The sequence below is a fragment of the Onychomys torridus genome, chromosome X (genome assembly GCF_903995425.1).
Source record: "Onychomys torridus chromosome X, mOncTor1.1, whole genome shotgun sequence".
NCBI lineage: Eukaryota > Metazoa > Chordata > Mammalia > Rodentia > Cricetidae > Onychomys > Onychomys torridus.
The window spans coordinates 117900924-117921153 of record NC_050466.1 but is presented as its reverse complement, the minus strand read 5'-3'; the positions used below and the strand labels follow the sequence as shown (position 1 = coordinate 117921153).

The following is a 20230-nucleotide window of genomic DNA, read 5'->3' as shown; positions in this document are numbered from 1 at the left end:
TAAAAAAACAGGGATGTACTATACACTTTAGTCCTACTTTTTCAAAAGCACAATCTTATTACAGAGTTTATACAATTAGGATTGGGGTGTGAGCCAGTGGTCAAGTGATTGTCTAGTATTCATGAGGCCTTCTATCTATCCTTAGCACCAAAAAGGGAAAGTTACTAATTAGCACTATGAAAAAATTTCCAATATTTCATTCCAAAAGAAAAAATTAACTTTCATCTTAGAAGTATATTCTTAAAACTCTCATAACTCTCTTGATAACAAGTTTGCAGTTTAGGGGGGAAACTGTAACATATCTCTGGTGATCACACTGGTTCCTAACCCAACCCAAATAAATACCACATCTGGCATCAATCAAAATTAATTCTTTCATATTCTGAAAGTTAATGTAATTTTATAAGGTGTGTAAGTTTAGCTCTACAGGATGCCCAAGGGCAAGATTGTTACAAATATACTCAAGTTCACATTCTTATAGTACCGTTTCATGTACAGAACTTGAATGTTTATAAAAAAAATTATTTATTTTACATCCTGACAGTACTTTCTCCTCTCTTCCTAGACCTTCCCTGTATCCCCACTCTGTTCCCACCTCCCAATTCATTCCCCCTCAGTTTCTGTTTAGGAAAGGGAAGGTCTCCCATGATTATCATCAACATGGTATATCATACTTCTAATCATCATATCTTGAGTATTTTTTGGAAACTAGGTATATATCCTTAAGTAAAGACTGCATTTTACTTCTAAAGTACTAATGTCCCAGATGTATCTTGAAAAATTAACAATGAAGGCAATATTGTGGTGATACATTCATACAATTTAGGCCACCTGAGTTACTTTACATCTCAAAGAAAAAAAACAAACAAAAAAACAAGACAATGAATTTTGAGTTCCCCTTAAGAATAACTACTGACTAACAAGTACTGGAGGGAAAAAAGAATCCACCATCAAACCTTACATCTGGAGGCACATACAAAAAGACACAACCTCTTTTTGACTTCCTTACAGCAACTGACTTCTCTAAGGCTATAAATATGCTTCCATATGTGCTAGTTGGTTTTGTTAACTTGACAGAAACCCAGATATATTTAGGAAAAGGAAATCTCAATTGAGGAATTGCTTTCATCAGATTGTCTCATGGGAATGTCTGGGAGCATTTTCTTGATTAATGGTTGATGTGGGGGAGGATCCAGTCACTGTGGGCCACGCTACCCTTGGGCAAATGATTCTGGGTGGTATAAGAAAGGAAGCTGTGCAAACCAGCACTCTTCTATGGTCTCTGCTTCATTCCCTCTCTCCCTCCAGGTTCTTACCTTGAGATGATGGACTGCTTTTGAAATGTCAGACAAGTATGCTGTCATGGTTTGAATAGGAATGGCCCCCACAGACTTATGTGTTTGGATGCTTGGCCATAGGGAGTGGCACTACTCGGGGTATGGCTTTGTGTCTCTGTGGAGGCGGGCTTTGAAGTCTCATATGCTTAAGCCAGGCCTATTGTGGCCCACAGTCTCCTGCTGCTGCCTGTGGATCTGGATGCAGAACTCTCACCTCCTTCCCCAGCACCATGTCTGCCTGCATGCTGCTGTACATTGTCTCACCATGATGACAATGGGCTAAACCTCTGAAACTGTAAGCCAGCCCCAACTAAATGTTTTTCTCATTAAGAGTTGTTATAGGACAGGGCTGTGGTGGTGCATGCCTTTAATCCCAGCATGGCAGGCAGATCTCTGAGTTCCAGGACAGCCAAAACTGTTTCACAGAGAAACTTTGTCTCAAAAAAAAAATAAAAATAAAAAAAAGAAAGAAAAGAAAAGAAAAAAGAAAAAAAAAAGAAACAAAGAATTGCCATGGTCATGGTGTCTCTTCATAGCTAACTAATACATATTGGTTTTGGCTAGTGTTTTATCATAGCAATGGACTCCAAAATGGGACACTATTTTCCTTACATCCTGTTGGATCATGAGCACAAAACATTAACATCAATCTTTATTCTTGTTATATTGTGTTACGTTGGTAGGGAAAATGTCAGTTATCCTGAGAAGAACATATCTGAAATTAATTAAATCCATCGGTTTGTGCATGTACATGCTATATGTCAAACATATTTCTTTCAAAGTCCAGTTATACTGTAAGTACATACTGGACAGAAACATAAAGTATGGGAAAAGACATCAGAGTGACAGAAGTCAAGAGTCATTTAATAACATGGTTTGTTGTCTAAAATATGTGTCACTAGTAGATTCTGTCACTGTGTGAACATTGCAGAGTTCCATCCATCACATATGCACTTTGCATTGTTGTATGGTGCATGGCTTTATGGAAGTATCTTCTACCAAGTGCTGAAAGTAGCTGACCGTGACTGCCTGCTCACTGAATGGATACTAAGTGAATGAGGGCAAATGGCTTTGCACTTGGCCTACACAGTCTGGATTTAGGGAAGGGGTACTACTTAAAGGGACATGTTCTTTTTGTGAATCAGCCTGTGAGGTTCAGCTGGTTCTCTTCTATCTCGGCTCCTTTCCTGCTATCCTTGCTGCACATACTTTTGCTTCTTGGCTGGCCTTCAGATTTGTATGTCTTGTCTTTATCCACGCTCAGGTATCCTGAGCAAAGTAGTCTTTAAAACTGAGAACTTCTTTAATCAATTTCCTTAGGCAATAACCCTCCCTAGAAAGATCTGTTTTGGGGCCAGCAATGGACTTTTTTCTGCAAAAATTGAGTTTCCTAGTTCTCACCAGTGTCTTTTTCAACATGTTTTCTTTGCAGCAATTAGTAGTATGTTAACAAATATACCAGATGATGTCACTTTCTTGCTTTAAAGCTATTTGGTGGCTTGCTATAATCCACAATAAAATCCTAACTTTCTGTCATGACAATAAAGCTCTGCAGGCCACGTCCTATTAGATCTCCACCCTAGCTCCACACAGAACTCCCTCTCTGAACATGTCCCAGCAATATGGATGTCTTTCCATTTCTCCAACACTGCATAAAATGTCCTTTCTTATTTTACATCTTTTCTTTCCTGTGCAATGTTCTTCCTCTAGCAGTTCATGCCCAAGGTCAACTGGAAATACTTACAATGGTTTCTGCACTGACTTGCCCAAGTATGGCCTCAACCTTACCAAACACATTCATATACATTTAAAAACTATATATGCCAGTCAAATTCTTCACTGCCTTTGCAGAGAGAGTGCTGGAGTGCAAGTATTATCATGCAACGAGACTATTCTTCATTCTAAATCCCATTATTCTCTTAGAGTCCATCTGGCTAGCTATAAAGAAAATTTCCAGGTAAGAGCCTTCATTAAACTGTTAAACTCACTCTTATTAAAAGTCTCATAATGAGGGAGCTGGAGAGATGGCTTAGCAGTCAAGAGTATTTCTTGCTCTTGTAGAGGACCCAGGTTAGCTTCCAGGCACTACATGGCAGCTCACAACCATCTGGAACTCCAGTTCCAGGTGTTCTGATATCCTCTTCTGCTTTCTTCAGACATGGCATGAATGTGGTGCACATACATGCATGCCAAATAGTCATACATAACATAACATAAAAATAAGAAAATTTTCTTTTATAAGGGAATTATTTTATATCTGTTATGTACAGGGGGCATGTTGGCTCTTCTCAATATGATTTATGATTGAACTCTACAGGACAGACTTGGTTATAAACCATTAATGAAGCTATACAAAGTCTAGTAATTTTGAGAGAATGGTTAGTTTCAACCTATTATTTTTTCAGCCCATATCTTTTCTTTGGACTAAAACTGAAAAAAAATCACAAATACAGGCTGGCTTACCTATTTTTTTAACTTCTTCAGCAAAGTAGGGATCATTCATATCAACATCAGAAGGAAGCTCATCTTCACTAGCTTCTTCAGCAAGAGCCTTAAAGAGGAATGTAAAGAGAGTTTCAACATTGTAAGGACTGCAATAAGTGAATATGTAGTTATAGTTTTCCTGCCTGGCCCACCACAGTCAGGACAAATCTCTCACCCGCCAGGCCCATAGACGCTCAGAACCACCCAAGTAAACACACAGAGACTTATATTGTTTACTAACTGTATGGCCGTAGCAAGCTTCTTGTTATCTACTTCTTCTATCTTAAATTAACCCATTTCTGTTAGTCTATACTTTGCCACATGGCTTGTTGCCACGCCCATGACAGTGTCGCCTGCGTGACAAATGCCTTGAATAAGGTAGTTACGTGGGAAAGGGGGGCTCGCGGCCCTTGGGTCTATGCCCCCGGCGACCCCTCATCAATTTGCCCGAATCAAGGTGCCAGGCTACACGGAACCACGCAGATCTGCTTGCAGAGGCTGGCTGGCACTCTGCCTTCTTCTCTTTGCAGCTGTAATTATTGTTGTTTCCTTGTGTATTAATTCCAAGAAGTTAACTCTTAATGTTCCTGATGTGCCCCATAAAGAGAGTAATGATTCCTCAAAAGTGGCTTCAATACCCCCACCTATGATTCAAGCTTTTAGGCCAACAGTTCAAGAGGGTCCCTAAAGTTTGGAGGAATTCATGAATGATTTAGAGCAGAAAGAACTTATGATTCAGAAGGACGAAGATTCTAGCCAGGAGAGAATGAAAGTAAAGGTTCAGGCACTCATAGGCAATTCACACGCGCAGCCGACAGCAGCTGCGAGGAAGCAGTTACAGGAATTAGCCATTCCTACAAGAATTATTCAGGGACAAATAAAGTTTCTCATCAAGGGTCGATGGTGGCAACCCCCTAACTTTAATCTTAGATATAATAATTATTTAGAGCCATTACCTTTTACGGGAGCTTATGACGTACATGGGAACCAATGTGTGAATCATAATGGTATGAAAACAGAATGGCATAAGTTACAGTTCATGGAAAGATTAGCTAGGTACCGACCCCCCTGGTGCCTTCTCACCCACAGGTAAAGGTTAAAATATTTTCACACAAATGAAACCATGGTTAGAACAATGATGGAAAGGGTTTAATTTTGATACAGAACAAAGGTGTAGAAGGAAAACTACAGCTAGGGCCGTAATGTTCTCTGTCCGGATGAGGAACCACAAAAGAAAAAGCAAAGGCTATACTCATGAGATCTGTTAATCATTCTGAGAAAAGTGTGTAACTACATTGTTGATTCTATGTCTATGACCCTACTGGCCGATTGCCATGTTTCCTCAAATGACTGTATAAAATTCACTGCTTGGTCTGAGTAAAATTGCAGCAGCTTCACAACATACTCTCGTGTCTGTGGCTGTCTGTCATTCGCCGAATCCCACTTATCCTGAGTACCTTCACCCCGTTCTCCCTCGGTCTGGTGGTCTAGCTGAGATCCAGTCTGCGGCAGCTTGTGGCTTACCAGTGTCTTTACATGTTGCTTCTCATGGCAGCGGCTGGTAGTGTCTCCCCCACAGCCTTCCACTTCCCAGAATTCTCTTCTCTCTTGTCCCACCTATACTTCCTGCCTGCCCACTAGCCAAACAGCATTTTATTTATACAGAGCGATATCCACAGCAAGAAAATGATAAGCATTTTTGAAGTCAAGAAATTCAATATAAAATTAAAAGTCTAAAACAGGTTAATTTATAAAATAATTCTAACTCAGTCATTTTGTTTTTTCACCAGACAATCAGAAAATAGTTAAGAAGAGCTGATGAGATGCTCAATTGGCAAAATGCTTGCTACATACAGCATGAGGATCTGAGTTCATATCTCCAGTTCCCATGTTAAAAAAAGGACATCTGTAGCTCCAGTACTGGGCAGGAAGGATGAGGCCTGGAGTGCTGAGACATCTAGCTAATAGGTAAGTGAGAGATCAGATTGCAAACAAATGCAGACAAAGAAACTACAACCCCCAAAGGTACACAGCAGTCTGTACATGTAATCACATATATATGTGCACACACACAAGAATATGTTCACATATGCATGGAAAATAATAACAGGAAACTACAGTTTTTATAAGAGGAGAGTATTATCAGATATGTGGTCCTCGTCCTCAGAAAGTAATGAGACATACTATGCTGTTCAGTTTTTGTAAACTTGACAGAAACTTGAGTCAATTGGGAAGATGGAATCCCAATTGAAGAACTGCCTCCATTAGATTGGCCTGTGGGCATGTCTGAGGGGGCACTTTATTTTTTTTCTTTCTTTTTTTTTTTTTTTGGAGCTGAGGATTGAACCCAGAGCCTTGCGCTTGCCAGGCAAGTGCTCTACCACTGAGCTAAGTCCCCAACCCCCAAGGAGGCACTTTTTAAACTGCTAATTGATGAAGTAGAGTGGTGTTTGAATGCTAAATGATCTTATTAATATAAAACCCTGATCCAGATATTGGGGTAAGAGCTGAAAGATCAGAGAAGCAGAGTAAGCCACAGCCAATCTCAACTCGCCAACTCCTCAGCCAATTCTGTTTCCATGAATCTTCAGACTGAAAGCCTCTGAGTCCTTACTGGAAAGGCCTCAGCCAAAATGAGTATTTAGTTCCTGTCTCCGCACGCCTTATATACTTTTCTCTGCCCACTCGTATTACTTCCTGGGATTAAGGGTGTGTGTCACCTCTGCCTGGCTCTGTTTCTCTTCTAGACTGAGTCAATCTCATGAAGTCCAGGGTGGCCTCGAATTCACAGAGATCCAGATGGATCTCTACCTCTCAAGTGCTAGGACTAAAGGTGTATGCCGCCACTGCCTGACCTCTATGTCTAATCTAGTGGCTGGCTCTGTCCTCTGATCCTCAAACAAACTTTATTAGGGTACAATATATCACCACAGTAGGGCCTAGTCTACTGTGGGTGGTGCCATCTTTAGTTCTGGGTTGCATAAAGCATATAGCTGAGAAAGCCAGAGGAAGCACGCCAGAAGTGGTGTCCTATTTTAGTTCCTACCCCAATGTCCTTCCCCAGAGACAGCCTATTACCTGGAAGTATAAGATAAAATAAACCTCTTCCTTCACCAAGTTGTTCTGGTCAGAAAATTTTATCAGAGCAACAGAACTCAAACTACGATGCATACATAGACATTTATAAAATAATACCGCAATTGAATTCAATATTCAACTGACATACGAATTATAAAAGGATATAGATATTCATAGGAGATCATTGTTAGTTAATCAGTAAAGAGAATGGCTTGACATTTGATAAAACTGAGAAACGGCAGTGATTATCAATAACAAAGTCAAACACTATAGGTTATCTCAAACATTTAGAACAATCTATTTGGTTAAAGGGGAAATGATTTCCACAAAATTTTAAAACATATAAATTAATGCTCTGTTCTTATTTTCAGTTTAAAAAATGACCTTAGGGAGGAGATGGCTCAGAAGTTAAAAGAACCACTACTTTATCATTAAAAGACCAGAGTTCTGATACCAAGAACCCATGTCAGGTGGCTCACAACCACCTTAACTCTAGCTTCAAAGGATCCAACACCCAATTATGGCTTCTAAGGGCCTAGCTGGGCATCTACATATACACTTACACAGACACACACATAAAAAATTTAAAAAACAAAAATTGTAAAGGCCAGACATGGTGGGACACACCTTTAATTCCAGTACTGAGGAAGCAGAGGCAGATGTGAGTTTGAGGCCAGCCTGGTCTACATAACAAGTTCCAGGCAAGCCAAGGCTACCTAGTAAGACCACTTCCAAAAGAAAACAAAACAAAAACAAATACCTTGTTTTATCTGTGGTCTACCACTGTAAACTATCAGTCTATTTTAAATAAAATTGAAAGCTAAAATTTCCCTAATACAATTTGAACAGACTATCTATATTGTATTGGTCCATTTAATTAACAAATAAAGTAAACAGAGGTAAGACTAATCAGACTGGGTTTATTTCTAAGAAACTAAAACATCCCTGTCATTTTGATAAATATACTTAGAATATATTCATCCTGGATACAAAATGATCCATTAAGCTTTAAAGGAAGCACCAGGAAGTCAGAAGGCATCTGATGCTATCATCAAGTCTGTTGCAGAACACCAAGTCTTGAAGACACTGATTACTTACTGTATGTATTTTAAATGTTAACAAATCCAGATCTACTCTTGGCTGCTCTTCCTCCCTCTGGCACTTGCCAGACCAGGGAGCCTTCATTCAGAGGGACCCTTTAGCCAAGCCCAGATGGTAAGACACCAGTACATGGCACAATTCCTCCCAACTTAGGTTCTGAAGCTGCATGTGTCAGATCCAGTCTCAAGGCCCAGCTAGGCCTGTACATTATGTGCTCTGGCTCAGCCTGGTGAACCCACCTGACTCCACCGTGATTGCACCTTCCCCAATTCCCAGGCATACCCACAATCACAGACCCACTCATTCCTGTCCTATCCTCCAGGCATCACACCAGTCCGCTGTGTTCGCATCAGATACATGACCAACACAAGAAGCCCACACTTCCAGATTTCATTGCACAATAACTATGAAAGGTCAAGATAGTATGTCCTCCCAAACTCATCAGTTCTATAGCAATAGTCTCCAGTGAGTATTACCAAGATGAACTCCAGGACACAGAACTGAACAATCATAAAACTAATCAAAGAACTTGGAGTTTAAAGACACAATCGAATAGCTCAATGAACTCAAGGAGAATAAAACACCTGAGTGGTGCCCAAGAAAACACAAACCTGAGTCTGAAATGACACAATAAAGACAGTACAAGATTCGAGAAAGGAATTCAACAGGCAGAGAAATACTGAGGAGACTTCAAGCTGAAATGAAGACAGGATTGATAAATTTAACACAATTAGAAAAGCTTTATAAGTAAAATCGATCAAATAGAAGACATATGATCAGAACCTAAAGACAAACTAGGGGAATAAGACAAGTGAAGAATATGAAGAAAGCAGAAACACAAAACAAAACACAGGAGAGAAACTGGGACTCCATGAAAAGACCAAATCTTTGACTTATAGGCACAGATGATCCCAGGTCAATGGCTTTTGAACAATGATGTTCAAAAGACTCCTAGAAGAAAACTTTCAAACCAAGGAAAGATATACCCAGACGATCTAAGAAGCACAGCTAATACCAAATAGAGAAGACCATAAGCAAAACTCCCCACAACGTATCAGTTAAAACACTTAAACAGAACAAAGAAAGAGTATTGAAAGTTCCAAGAGGAAAATCACAAGTCACATAAAAAGGAAAACCCATCAGAATAACAGCTGAATTCACAATGGAAACTTTGAAAGCCAAAAGAGCAATGCACTCCAAGTTCTACAAAACCACCTACATAGACTACTGTACCCAGTAAAGCCATCTGTCATGGTTGAAGGAGAAAGAAAAACTTTCTATGACTCAAATGGGCTAAAAAGTTCATGTCCAGAAAAGCCAAGCCTAAAGAGAATACTGGAAACAATACCTCTTAGTGAAGAATAAGCACAGCCAAGAGACCCCAGAAAGAAGATACATGAAACTGTAATTAATGAAATACTAAATACAACTGAGAACATAAATACCAAACACAACTCAACCAACCAACAACATAAATCAATAAAATGACAGCAACTAATACACACCTTTCAATAATTTTAAATATTAATAGACTCAACATAGCCAGGCAGTGGTGGCACACGCCTTTAATCCCAGCACACGGGAGGCAGAGGCAGGGGGATCCCTGTGAGTTTGAGGACAGTCTGGTCTACAAAGCGAGTTCCAGGAAAGGTGCAAAGCTACACAGAGACACCCTGTTTCAAAAAAAAAAGCCTCAAATCTCCAATCAAAAGACACAGGCTGGCTGAATGAGTTAAGATACAAAGTCCATCTTTCTGTTGTCTACAAGAAACTCAGCTTTAAAGATAGGTGCTGTGGGATGTTCTGGATGTCAAATGTGTTGCTCTGATTGGTTAAAGTAAATAAAGTTCTGATTATCCAGTAGCCAGGCAGGAAGGATAGGGTAGGTGGGACAAGGAGGAGGAGAATTCTTGGAAGGGAAGGCTGAGAGAGACACTGCCAGCCACTGTCATGAGAAGCAACATGTAAAGACACCAGTAAGCCACAAGCCATGTGGCAAAGTATAGACTAACAGAAATGGGTTAATTTAAGATAGAAGAAGTAGATAACAAGAAGTCTGCCACGGCCATACAGTTTATAAGTAATATAAGCATCTGAGTGATTATTTTATACATGGGTTATGGGACCGCCGGGGCTTGGTGACACCTGGAGAGAAGATCTCCAACTACAGATAGGCACCATCTTAAAGTGAAGGGATGGAAAAAGTATTCCAAGCAAAAGGAATAGGAAGCAAACAGGTGTTATTACTGTCCTAACATCTGACAAATAGACCTCAAACAGAAACTAATCAAAAGAGATAAAGGATACTGTCTTAGGGTTCTGTTGCTGTGAAGAGATACCATGACAATGGCAGCTCTTATAAAGGAAAAGCATTTAACATTTTCAGAAGTTTAGCCCTTATCACCATACCATGCAGGCAGACACAGTGCTGGAGAAGGAGTTGAGAGTCCTTAACCCACAGGCAACAGGAAGTGGTCTGAGACACTGGGAGTATCTTGAGCATAGAAGACCTCAAAGCCCGGCCCCACAGTGAGAAACTTACTCCAACAAAGCTATACCTCCTAAGAGCGTCACTCCCAATAAGCTTACAGGGGTCAATTACATTCAAACTACCATAGGCACTTCATTTTAATCACGGGAACAGTTAACCAAAAAAGATATTACTATCTTAACATATATGTACTGAAATTGGTACACCCAATTTCATGTGTACTACTAGAATTAAAAGCACAGATTAATATCAATATTAACAGTAGGTGATTTCAATACCCCGCTTCCTCCAATAGACAGATCATCTGGACAAAAGATAAACAGAGAAACATCAGAAACAAATAATATATATCCAATGGACTTATTCCACCCAAACACCAAAGACTATGTATTCTACTCAGCAGCCCATGGAAGCTTCTCTATAATAGACTATATCATGGAACACAAAACAAATCTTTTGGGTTTTTTTTTTTGGAGCTTAGGATCGAACCCCGGGCCTTGCACTTGTTAGGCAAGCGCTCTACCACTGAGCTAAATCCCCAACCCCCTCTTTTGGTTCTTTGAGACAGGGTTTTTCTGTGCAGCTTTGGAGCCTATCTTGGAACTCTGTAGAGCAGGCTGGCCTCGAACTCACAGAGATCCGCCTGACTCTGCCTCCCAGTGCTGGTATTAAAGGCATGTGCCACCACGCCCAGCTCACAAAAAATTCTTAACAAATTCAGATGTATCTTACCTGATCATAGTTAAATAAAAGCTAAAATCAATAACAAATCTTCAATAAGTATACAAACTTATGGAGAGTAAACAACTCATTACTGGAATGATTAATGGATCAAAGAAGAAACCAAGAAAGAAAAAAAAAATCCTGGAACTAAAAGAAAATAAAACCACAATGCAACAAAATCTCTGGGAGACATTAAAAGCAGTCCTGCAAGGGAGATTTATAGCCCTAAGGGCCTTCATAACAAAACTATAAAGAGCACAAATAAATGACTTAATGATGCAACTAAAAAATTTGGAACAAATGATAACAAATCCAGTAGATGGCCAGACATAATAAAAACCAGAGTAGAAACCAGTGAAATTGAAACAAAGAAAACAATACAAAGAATCAACAAGTCTAAGAGCTGGTTCCATGAGTGGATAAACAAGTCGACAGACCCTTGGCTTAACTAACCAAAAGAATGAAAGAGAAGACCCAAATTAACAAAATCAGAAATAAACAGGGAAACATTACAACAGACATAAGAGAAATTCAGATAAGGGGACAATTAAAATACCCATATGCCATTAAGTTGGTGTCAAGGACCAAGATGACAGGAACCGAACATGAACCATGGAAAGTACTAGCTAGGCCAGGGAACAAGTCATAAGACCACTGCCCTTCCCCAGAGCAGTAACACCTGTTTACTAACCAGAGGCTCCCAAAGATAAGAACATTCCACAGTCAGGTGCCATGGCAACTGAATGTAAAGATCATTCCATGGTCAGGTAGCCTAGCAACAGAACAAATGGCCCCTGACCAGTGACCTTAGCCGACATTTTGCAGTTGCATGACCTGCATGTCTCCCACGTCTTGCACCCCTTCCATGTCTTTTCCCTTCCCCTCCTATGCTATATAAGCCTTGTGGAGAAAAATAAAATCTGCAGCTTGATCAGAATCTTGTCTTGCTGGCCCCCCCTCCTGCCCTCTGTCTCTTTCATTCGCTCCCACAGGTGGGTCGCCCCCGTTGAAACACTGCTGGTCAGGGTAAGTTGGAAAATCTAAAAGAACTGGATGAATTTCTAGTTTCACCCAAACTATGAAAGTTATAACAATCTAAACAGACCCATAACAAATGAGACTAAAAAAGTAATAATAAGCTTCTGTTGGGGGGAAAAAGCCAGGCTGTGGTGGTGCACGTCTTTAATCCCAGTACTCAGGAGGCAGAGCCAGGTAGATCTCTGTGAGTTTAAGGCTAGCCTGGTCTACAGAGCAAGATCCAGGACAGGCACCAAAACTACACAGAGAAACCCTGTCTTGAATAAAACAAAACAAAACAAACAGAAAAAGCCCAGGCCCAAATGAATACACAGAAGAATTTCATCACTTTCAAAGATCTGAGTCAATCTTCTTAAAATTTTAAGGAATAATAGAAACAGGAGTACTCCCAAACGCCTACTAAAATGGATGCCAGTTATCATTCTAATCCCAATGTCAGATAAAGACATAACAGAAAAAGAAATCTACAGGCCAATATCCCTGATGAACATAGATTTTGAAAAAATCCTCAATAAAATACTTGCAAGCTGAATATTTGCAAGACAGACATATATCAAAAAGATTATCCACCATGACCGAGTTGGCTTTGCATTAGATGCAGGTACAACATATGCAAGCCAATAAATGTAATGAGTAACATAAGGAGACTTAAAAAGAAAAATCACATGATTCAGAAAAAGCCTTTGGGAAAAAAAAAACCCAAATGCCATCATGATAAAAATCCAAGAGAGATTTTTATCTCTCTTTTATATACTAGAGGGAATATATCTCAATATAATAAAAGCTTTATGTGACAAACCCAGTCAACACCATCCTAAATGGAGAAAAATTTGAAGCACTTCTATTGAAATAAGGAACAAGACAGGGCTGTCCATTATTCCCACTTTTTTCAATATTGAGCTTGATGCATTAGCTGAAGCAATAAGGCAAAAGAAAGAAATTCAAGGGATACCAATAAGAAAAAGAGAAGTTAGCCAGGTGGTGGTGGTGCATATCTTTAAGTGCTGGGATTAAAGGCAGGTGAGTCTCGGAATTCCAGGCCAGCTTGGTCTACAAAGTGAGTTCCAGGACAGCCAGGGTTACTCAGAGAAACCCTGTCTCAAAAAAACAAAAACAAAAACAAAAACAAAAACAAAAACCAACAGCAACAAACAAAACAAAACTAAAAGTAGGGCAAAGTCTCAGATTAGAAAATCTTCCCAGAAACTGTTAGCTTCATTACTTGTGGAATTATTCTATTAATGGCATTTAACTGTTTCTATAAGTTTTGAAGAAAGCTGTAGTAAAAACAGGTAGCATATCTAGGGGATAGGACTTTTACCCTACTTTGCCACTTTATTACAATAAAGGTCCAAAAATCATTTTCTTGTTGATGGGTGTGGTGGCTCTCACCCCAGTCCCAGCACTGGGGAGGAGCGTGGGCCACACATACAGTGAGATTCTGTCACAGAGACAAACATTTCAAACTAATGGGTGAGGTGTGAAGCATACAAGTGGCATTCAATAAACACCTGGTCAATTAGCATGACTACCTTCTGTTTCTTTTTCAGTCTTCTCTTCTCTTTCTTCTGCTCTAAAAATTGTTCCCAAGGGGTCAGTTTATCCTTTCCCTCCAACCTGTTTTTGACCATCTCTTCTGCACTCTCCTTAAGGCCTGGAAAAGGGAAATCGTTTAGTTTAAAATGGTGTATCTTCTGTCAGTTAGAAGCTTACAAAAGCAAAAAGAGACATACATAATTTACATAAGTAGGTATATCCAACAATGAATACCTGCAATATCAAGGCCACAAAATGATAGGTTAACAATTTCCAGAGGGGAGGGGGAGAGGAAGCGAGGGAGGGAAAGTGAGGGAATAATACATCTAGCCAAATGAAATCAAATCAACATATTTAGTAATTTTATATACGATCATTAATGAAAAAAACCTATTATTAGTCAAACATGGTGGTTTACTACAATCCCAGTACTTCAAGGTTGAGTTTCAGTTCAAATGGGCTATATAATAGAAATACTGTCTCAAAACAAACAAGCAAAATTTAAAAAATAAAGGAAAAAGGAACCCAAATATTTACTTAAGTCTAAACTTCCTCTCTCTACACTTGTTTTGAGCCTCCAAGAAGAATTCCTGCTTCTCTGCCTTTTGGTGAAGACTGAGTGAAGAAAAATTCTGAAGCAAAAACACAAGCTACAACTCATTAAGCAAAAACTTCTCTAGTTTTCCCTGTCACTTAAATGAAAGCCTGTGTTCCCTGGGCACTGTGACCAACAAAAACTGGAGAACAAATCCTTGAGTCACTGCTTAAGTATTCTGCATGGCTATAGAGTTAAGATCCAAGGGTCACCAGCTTCCCTTGACTCTACCTGGCCTGGTTCTTTCAATGCTGTTATTTGTCTTCATGGTTCATCTCTAAAGCTTTTGCTCCTATATTCTGCTCTTGACTCTGTGGTGGTATTGTGTTCCCCAAAATATTGTGTGTTCCCCAAAATAAACATATCTGGGGTCAGAGAACAGACAGCCACTAGATACAGAGCCACAAATGGTGGCTAGAAAATGGGAAGAGTAAGCCATAGCAGAAGTTGGGCAATGGTGGCGCACGCCTTTAATCCCAGCACTTGGGAGGCAGAGCCAGGCAGATCTCTGTGAGTTCAAGGCCACATTGGAAACAGCTAAGCTTGGTGACCCATGCCTTTAATCCCAGAAACCCAGCCTTTAATCCCAGGGAGTGATGCAGAAAGTAAAAAGATATATAAGACATGAAAACCAGGCACCAGAGTTAGTTAAGCATTTGGCTGGTTTAGCGTTCAGGCTTTGGAGCAACACAGTTCAGCTGAGAGCCATTGGGATGAGGACACAGAAGCTTGCAATCTGAGGAAACAGACCAGCTGAGGAACTGTCGAGGTGAGGAAACTGTGGCTTGTTCTGCTTCTCTGATCTTCCAGCATTCACCCCAATAACTGGCCTCAGGTTTGATTTCATTAATAAGAACCTTCAAGATTCCAACTATATGACTCATATATCCTTTAGCCATTAAACTAGAATTTTGAATGTATTTAGCAATTAGAATCATTTCCAGGACTGTTTTTGTATTTATAGCATTTTGAATGTGTTCGGGAAGATGAATTAGATCAGTCACCTCTTTTCTCAAATGAACATTTTGATCATTCCATTCACTGTTACATTTTATTTTGTTTATATGGAAACAGGGTCACACTATGCAGAACTTGAAGACTGGGCTGGTCCCCAACTTACTATGTAGGCCAGATAGGCCTTGAACTTGTGGTGATCCTCTTAGCCCTGCCGCCTAGACTAGATTATAAGTGTGTGCCACCATGCCAAACCATTTGCTATTTTTAAAAGATGGATTATATGTCATATAAATATTTAAAACTCCATATCCAACTACGTCCTTCAAAATTTCTAACAAAAATAGATGAATAAATAAATATCATCTTCAAAGGAGACAGAAAAGTAGTTATATATTTTTTTACTCTGGTAGTAGTGATGACCTGGGCCAGTTTAGGCTTTACCATCTACTCATTCAACTTTACCTTAGGTCTTAGGATACAAAATAAATCTGGTAGAGATTAGATGGATGCAAACCTTCCCTCCTTCATATACTTCTCTCCCTTTGAACTTCAAAATACTTGGTAGATGTCAAAATACATAGAACTAGTAACAATAGTGCTGTGAGCACTAAAGACCAGGTTGAAACAGGTGAGTGCTAAGGTCCATTTCCTGACTGTTAGGCAAAGACTTAATCTAGGACTTAGAAAAGTATTAAATTAAATTATATATGAAATACTGAGGGTAGGAGCTCTGATTTGTTAGATGCAAAAAAAAGAAACACAATCTTCAATTAAAAAAATGTATCTGGAGTTGGAGAGATAGCTCAGAAGTTAAGAGCACTGGTTGCTCTTTCAGAGGACCCAGGTTTGATTCCCAGCACCCACATGGTGGCTCAAAACCACCTGTAACTCCAGTTCTAGGGATCCAGTGCCCTTTTCTGTCTTCTGTGGGCACCAAGCATGCCCTGAGTGCATATCATACAAGGAGATAAAAGACTCATACACATAAAATAAATCACTAAAACCCACTCTTTATGAGAAAAACATTTTACATTAGTACACAGTTTTTAGAAGATATAGGAATGATACAGTCATATACAGATCTTCAAATGAACCAATAATGTACCTAGGGAATGTAAGATGAGATCCTCATATAGGAGAAGGCAGTAAATTCTGATAAAACAAGTTGATTTCACATAACAAGACAGAGTAACATATATAATGCATGCAGATCAGCATATAATCAGTCTAATGTCAAATTTCATAGACATACTAGTATATTATTGGATGATAGATAAATCTCTAAAAATCTTTTGTTTTTATTTTTTTGAGACAAGGTTTGCCCTAGAACTTGTGATATGAACTCACAAAGATCCACCTGCCACTGTCTCCCAAAAGCTGGAAATTAAGGTATGTGCCACCATGCCCAAGGCTAGAGGTAATTTCTGAAAAGGGATTATTTGCATCAGGTAAGTGAGATGTCATTTTATGTGGTACTTGAATATATAGTTCTTTTTCCTAAGTTCCACCTGCATATGCCAGTTCTGTATACTAAAAACAGTGTAGAGGCACTTTCTTTCACATTCCATAATATTTAGCACAGTCCCAAACACACAGTAAGTACTTAATAAACACGTCTGTCTTGAACTTTTTGAAGGAATGATTCCTATTTCCTGCCAAATATTTGATCTTTGATGTTTAGAACATATTATTTTCAATAGAAAATGAATCAAAACTTTAAGGTCTAAATGGCTTCTGTCTCTAGCTGGTTCATGTGAGCCACTAGTTCTAGAAAAATGCATGTTTTATTTATCCATAGGAAATAATATTTCTCTGGAACTTAGTTTGTTTCTAGCAATAAAGAAATAATATCTCGAGTTCAAGTTAGTCTGTAGGTTCCTTTGCCTGGCTCTCACTTACTATACCAAAATAGAAGGATGACAAACACAGTGCAGTGAATTAACACACCACCACAGTAACTTAAAAATGCTTTGTTCTCATTGTCATCATGAGGTCATTTAAATCTCTTGCCACAGATTACAGTTGTTTATGTTCTGAATTCTGAAAAATATGCCCATCCCAGAAGTCTCCTGGCAAACGCACAAGAACATTCTTCAGAGTCAGTTTAGTCTCATTGAAGAGAAGCCACAATGTGATGAAAAACAACTTCATTATAACTGCTTTTAGTTTTGTACAAACTGGTTTTTTTTAAAAAAATCTTGAAGCATATATCCACAGACTGATAGATTAAGGATATTAATAATCCCACAAATAAGGGGTAAAGCCCCTTCTAAAGTGAGCTACAACTACAGATGATTTAATACAACAATAATAATTTAGTAAGCACAATCTATTCAAAATCATTTTGGCAGTTTCTGTGCATACAAAAAGACTCATATATAGTCTCACAAAATCTATAAGAAGAATATACATTCCTTCTGACCTTATCCACATGAAATATTTGAAAAGTCTTTAAAGAATATGAATGTTTTAAAACAACTCAACTAGGTACTATTACAGGCTTTGTTTATAAAAACAAAAATCAGGTTTTAAGAGTTCTCATACAGGTCAAAACTGGCACTTTTTACTTAAATAAGGGTTATTTATGAATATTTATGAACACTTACATATCAATCTCTTAAAATTTTTGTATGTGTTATAAATTAGACTACGTGGCACTGAATTCCAAACACTTTTAAAATATTACTAACCACCGTCACTAACACCAAAACTCCAAATGTGGAACTCATTCTGGGTACTAGGTTTATAGAGGAAAACCACCAATCATGTCCTGAGGAGCACTGCCATCAAGGAAACTCTTCAAAATAGCATATTACTCCTGAAGGTGTTAGGACAAGGAAGGACATATTTACTCACTTAACAAGGGCCGAAGGGACACTTGGTCCAGTTAGTAGCTAGTGCGAGTCCTACAGTACACATCTTATAAACGTCTACAGAATAAGAAAGCAAGTGACGGGAAAAGTGACTCAAATCTGTTTCACCCTACTGACTGGGAGCAACAACACATGGAATTGGAAAGTAAAATAAAACCAAGTTTCTGTAAAAATAGCAAATAGCTAAAGCTGTCAGTCAGTCAGTCAACAAACGTTCTATGGTTGTACTCAATGCTATTAGAATCCTGTTACAGTTTTTTTGTTTTGTTTTGTGTTTTGTTTTTTGAGACAGGGTTTCTCTGTAGTTTTGGTGCCTGTCTTGGATCTCACTCTGTAGACCAGGCTGGCCTTGAACTCACAGAGATCCACCTGCCTCTGCCTCCCGAGTGCTGGGATTAAAGGCATGCACCACCACCGCCCAGCCTGTTACATTTACTATGTGTAAACAACAAAGATAAAATAAGGATAATAAGGATAAGTCTAAGAAAGATGCTCAGACTGGGAATTTCTACTCACCTAACAATTGTGTCTCCCCCCCAAACAAGTAATAAATATCCACAGAAGATGTGCCCAAAGTACTCATTGAATAGATGTTACTTTTTGTTATTGTTAAAGTTATTTCACTTTAGACAATAACAACACCGGTAGAACATGTTTTACATATGTCAAGAACTTAAGTTATCTTTCTCTAATCTCTTCTAAATGCCCTTTCAGTCTCCCTTAGAAAAATAATGGCTTCCACTTTGAAGGGTATTAACTTTACTACACATCAAAGTGTCCCCTAGTCCTGCTTCTTAGAGTTCAATGTTCTTGAAACACTGACTTCAAATACAAGACATGTGGGCCTCATTAGGGAGCTATTGTTTCTTGTATTTGTCTCATGTTTATTTGTATGTTTTCTTTGCTTTCCAAGCAGTTTGTAATCACAGTAACATACTACCAAGATAGCCTCATATTTGCAGACTAACTTCTGGCCAAGTCTGGGAAAGACAATCTGCTAACTTATTGATGGCAAAGACTGAGAAATTATTTGTTCTATTGTTACTTTTATACATTTACAGGCAAGGTAGAAAATGAATGAAATCTTTTACATGAATGACTAAGATACAAAGAAAAAGGATTCCCGAGTCAAGTCTCAACAAGGAAGCCCAAACAGAAATATTAAACTAGTTCAGAAGCATGGAGTTTTCCTTGGGGATACATACTAAGCTAATATGGTCTAGTATGGATTTGGGGTTGTTATGGCCTGCTAGCCAAGGAGGCAGGGGACAAAGTTTGGAGTCTGATGGTGGTGGGAGGTCCCGGGATCTTTAAATGTGCCCAGTAGATGATGACCCTCCCCCTACAGTTCAGGGGGGAAGTACATGTAGATCAGGGGGAGTAAAAATACAGTTTCCCTTAGAGACTTTGTAATCATAAGCCCACAAAGCCATGGACTTGTGGCTGGAATTCACACTACTTGTGTGGTCCCAAATACACCAACTCAAAAATTCGATAGGTCTTGGATTAGAAATGCCCCAGGCACCTGCCAAATATTCTCTAAAAGAGGCCTTCTGATACAGATTTCCTATAAGAAAAGAAAGATCCAAGACAACAAGATTCCAATTAAAATCCCCAATGAACTAGAGAAAATAGAAAAAAATAACAGTAAGACAGAAGCATAAACTATGGATTTGGAAATTGAGATACAAAATATAAAATCATCACTTAAAAAGTGAAAAAAAGAAAATTAAAAAAAGTATGGTTATCAAAAGGATGAGACAAGTTTGGAGGAAAAAAGAAAAAAAGCAACTCCCAGAGATAAAAAAAAAAAAAAATCTAGTCAGTGTCCAAGTTACAACACATATACTACAGAGAAAGAATCAATGAAATCAAAGCAGAACTGAAGAAATTACCCAGTAAATTGTGCAGATCTAAAGGGACAGAAGTCAAGAGTTATCAGACACAAACAAAGAAAGTAACACATACGAACATGCTTTCTAGAAGAGAAGCCAGAGGAGATGAAGAAAACCTAGGA

The 20230-nt window shown here is 38.8% G+C and overlaps 1 long non-coding RNA gene across 1 annotated transcript in view; it reads right to left on the bottom strand.

Moving 5' to 3' along the window:
• Positions 1–3797: 3797 nt before the first annotated feature.
• The window catches only part of LOC118574422, a 34273-nt gene continuing 17840 nt past the window's right edge, over positions 3798–20230 (bottom strand). The window contains exons 4-5 of the long non-coding RNA XR_004943729.1: positions 13785–13906; positions 3798–3888 (exon numbers count right to left, since the gene is read on the bottom strand). This is a non-coding gene — a long non-coding RNA (uncharacterized LOC118574422). The remainder of the gene's footprint in view (positions 3889–13784; positions 13907–20230) is intronic.